The 4,242-nt window shown below is 37.9% G+C and overlaps 1 long non-coding RNA gene across 1 annotated transcript; it reads left to right on the top strand.

The window, feature by feature from the left end:
- Positions 1-1,923: 1,923 nt before the first annotated feature.
- Positions 1,924-2,407, top strand: LOC121051765. Its single transcript, XR_005806859.1, has 3 exons — positions 1,924-1,998; positions 2,102-2,169; positions 2,288-2,407. It is a non-coding gene; the product is annotated as an uncharacterized LOC121051765 (long non-coding RNA).
- Positions 2,408-4,242: the final 1,835 nt, after the last annotated feature.

The following is a 4,242-nucleotide window of genomic DNA, read 5'->3' as shown; positions in this document are numbered from 1 at the left end:
ATCTGACTATCAATTTCACCCAACTAAGAAGCTTGGACGCCCAACATCAAGCAAAGGAAGCCCAAGGCAAGACCATTAGCTTTACCCAATAAAGGAGCGTGGAGGCCCAACATCAGACGAAGGAAGCCTAAGGCCAAACTATCTGTTTCACCCAACAAGGGAGCTTGGATGCCCAACATCAGGCAAAAGAAGCCTGAGGCCATACATTCAGTCACAAGAGGTGGACGACCAAGACTAGGCATAGGACCAACAGGGCATACCTTCAATCACAAGTAGACGACCAAAGCTACTCATGTAGTCAAACTAATCGAAGAAAAAGATAGGCCCACTTGAAGAAAACAACCCCACCACCTTACACTTGGATTTCAATGGATCTTCCGTTGACTCGTTGATGCCGAAATTGGCATCAACAAGCTTGATGAAACGTCGGTTCATGGAGACCTTGACCTTGACCTAGAAAGCTTAACCTGCAGAGAGACTCATGGCCTAGATTAAAGTGGGTGATGTGAAGTTGAAAGCAGCTAGATACTCCTCCAGCAGTTTGCTATTATTGCCGTGAAATCCCCAACTGCAAAGTATGCATAATTATATTTGTTTTAATCTGTATGCGTATGTTATCATTAGTCCTTAACCATGGTGTTTGTGTACTATACGTATATTTATATATCTACTGTGTGCATGTTTGCGGTATTGAAGGAGTCAAGTAGTTGGGTGGCCGCGGGTGAGATCGATGAGAAAGAAGACTTCAGAGTTGGAGAAGAGCAGCAGGAAATATGTAAAAGTTGGTGTTGATGGAGCTCGATCCTTACCTGAGGAAAGTAGATTTGGAGATGTATGGAAGTGTTCGTGTCGGAATTTGGACAGGGTAATGTCTATGACTTTTCAAACCTTGTACACGTAAGATGCGTTGAAAAGTCAAAGTGTCCACGAGGGGTTCTGACTTTTCAACAACAACAAAATAATAAATGTCGAACAAAAATGTTCAATCATACATTACAACTAAATAAATCTCAGCCTCGACTTCCAACCCTCGTTACTCGAATGCCATGGGTCTTAGAACTGGAAGGTCACTCTTATAGCTCGGTCATCACCCAAGCCTGCAATGTCATGATCGACCAACACTGCTCAGTTGGACTGTCAAAGCCTCCCTCTACATGAGATTGCTCACAAATCACAAGAGCTTGATTTACTCAAATCAAGGAGCAAATCTCACCTAATTGGACAAGTGTTACAATCCCATGACCAGCATGGCCATGAACGTGGGTTGAAGATGATGTGATTAGAAAAGACCACAAAATGGTGACATCTGTCACCCACTCTGCTACCCAGTCGACCAAACCCATGCTGATGGCATGTCAAAAAAGGAGCTGACACCCTTATTTTCGGGGCCAAGCCCATGCTCCTACAGTGTACCTCAACCACCTCCAAGCCCTATAAAAAGAAGGACTCTTCCTTCATTTGGGGTCTCTTGATCACTTTCCAAAATACCAAAAAAAAACTTCTCCTCCTTCTCACTTTTTGATTTGATCATCGGAGCCTGACAGGCCAACACCATGTTGAATCGACCAGTCAACCGGTCAACCCTATGGAGAGAAGATAAACCCCACATCCAAAATCCTACCCCACTACCCCACCTCGGATTTCAACGGAACCTTGTTGACTTGATACAAACGAAATTTTGCATCAACAGGAAGTTATGAGGAGCTACTCAAAACCTTACAGAACATGTTCACTACCTTCACCGTAAGCTGTGAGCAGTACTGCCATATATACTTGCTATAGTTATGAATTGGTTAATTAAATTCATAAGTATATATAAATGTTTATGACGGTCTCTGCATAGCACTTAATTCAGTTGGGTATATAGAGGAACAGGTGCTTCTTATGGAACATGCAGTAGTGAATGGAACAGTGGAGGAGTATAAGCTTTATGTAGTGACATATGAACTATGAAGATAAGGATGGCGACTGGATGTTAGTTGGAGAGGTTCCTTGGAAGTAAGCTATATATCTAGCTACTGCTACTTCATGTATTAGAGCATATAATTATGTTACGTGACTTAATAATTTTTCCGATTAATAATTGAACTAATGGGTGCAGAATGCTTAAGGAATCATGCAAGCGTATCAGGAATACAAAGTTCATGCATTACGTCCGATCATATCTAGGTATTACTAGCTAGCTAGCTACTTAATTCATTGCCTATTACAGGATATCCATGCTTAATTAGTACAAGTAATATGTACTATAAGACTATCCGATGCTGATCGATGTCGATTATTGCAGTTATGGGAACTGTCGATCCATTCCAGAAAGCATGAGCTAGCTAGAGGATGATTGATATGAACCAAGTACGTACTAAAGGATCCAGCTGATCATGAGGATCATATATCAGCGTGCTTGTATGGTGATATATGTAAACTCGCTTGAAAATTAATACGAATTGAAAAAGAATTCTGCAGGAAAATGGGCCATTACCTGCCCAATTGAGAAACTTAAAAGCCTGCCCAAGTGCCTAACTGTTATACTGTTAAGGGTCTAAATCCAAATCGGCCGATGCCTTCTTTATTTTGGGCTTCTGTTGCTTAGAATTACATTACACTGGTGGGGGTAAAATAAATCCTCAGTGGCTCTTAGCATCTGTCACTAATAATTAGACCTGGATCACATGACACACTAAAACCTAACTCGGTAATTTTAAATACGCTAATCTCGCAGAAATTGGCGATGTGGTATATAAAACGGTGAAATTTCAAATATTCTTGCATGACAATCCCAATTAGTGCTCGATCAATAGGAGATAAAGAGCGCATAATTAACCACTATCTTGGTTAGCATTCACATCAATCCAGTTAACTAATCTAAACTTACTCTAGATTGGAATTTTGGGATATGATTATTAATTGATAGACGTCTAATCCAATGAACCTAACCATTATCTTACCCCGAGACCTAGTTAGGGATGATATCAATATTTTTATTTTGTGGTGATATCACCACCCAATTAAAACTTGTCACGTCATGTATAATTAATTTAATACTTAAAATTGATTAGCTTAATAAAACATCATGATTAACTATAATTATGTTTTATAATAAATGACAGTTTTATATTGAGTGGTTTGATGTCATCTGCCTTATTTTTTCCTCTAATTGACTATGCCTTTATTGATGAAAACAACAATGCTATGCATTAGAAGAAATGTATGCTGATTTGATCATCTACTTGTCTAAAAAAGAGATATAGTTCATATCACTACCAAAGTATTGATGGGGTGAGCAAATTTGAATCCAGTTAGGTCATGGTTTGTTTAATTGGAATACATATAATGAACATCCAACTAATCTAATAAAGTAGTTAAAACTGTTACATAAAAGGAAAGGCTAAAGCTGTGTGCGGCTTGCTGGTTTTATTAGTGATCGATCACAGTTCACAAGTATATTCACTATTCACACTACTCACATGAAAATGAAATAATGGAAAAGCAACGAATTGCCGACAATCCAACATTTGTCACATGCTTGTCGCCCTGCTACTTCTTCCTAATTTTGATTTGGAAACTTAGAATCACTTTTAGGTTAGCTGCTTGGCAACTTCAGTTTTTGTACGTTGATATGGATCCAAGTTACTAATTTGATATATATCATTAATTTATCTCGGATATCTGATTATTAAGCATTAATAACTTTTTGAATATCATTTAAAAATAAAAAATAAAAGCTCGTGCAGCTACCATCAAGTTTTCGTTAATGAAATTGCAGAATATAATGGGAAAGACATGGTGTCTAAACCCCAAGTTACAATAAACATTAAGAAAACATCCCGAATAACAACATGAGTCTCCACTAGACCTGTGTATTCTAATATGCACCAATTAGCGAAGAGTGTACTACTAGTTACTCTATTCGAATATCATTTTCTTTATATATATAAAAGTTTGTTAGTCAGAGAAGGTTCAGTCTTAAAACAACCACTTACTACATGGAAAAATAACATCAAAGGCAAAAATTGAAACCTTTCTTGACCTAGCCCTAGTTTTTCTGCAAAATTGCGTCAATTGCGTTTCTTGCTTGAATCGAATGAATCTTCACTACGCAATAGTTGTAATATATATGATAAAAAATTAAAAGATAGAATATCCTTGAACATGCATTTGAATATCCTTGACACATGCATTTGATTCCAGTGCAATGCATATGGATACGGCTCATGTGAAAATTCCTTATATAACTAAACAAAG

The sequence above is a fragment of the Rosa chinensis genome, chromosome 2 (assembly GCF_002994745.2).
Source record: "Rosa chinensis cultivar Old Blush chromosome 2, RchiOBHm-V2, whole genome shotgun sequence".
Taxonomy (NCBI): Eukaryota; Viridiplantae; Streptophyta; class Magnoliopsida; order Rosales; family Rosaceae; genus Rosa; species Rosa chinensis.
This window is presented reverse-complemented; position numbering and strand designations above follow the sequence as displayed.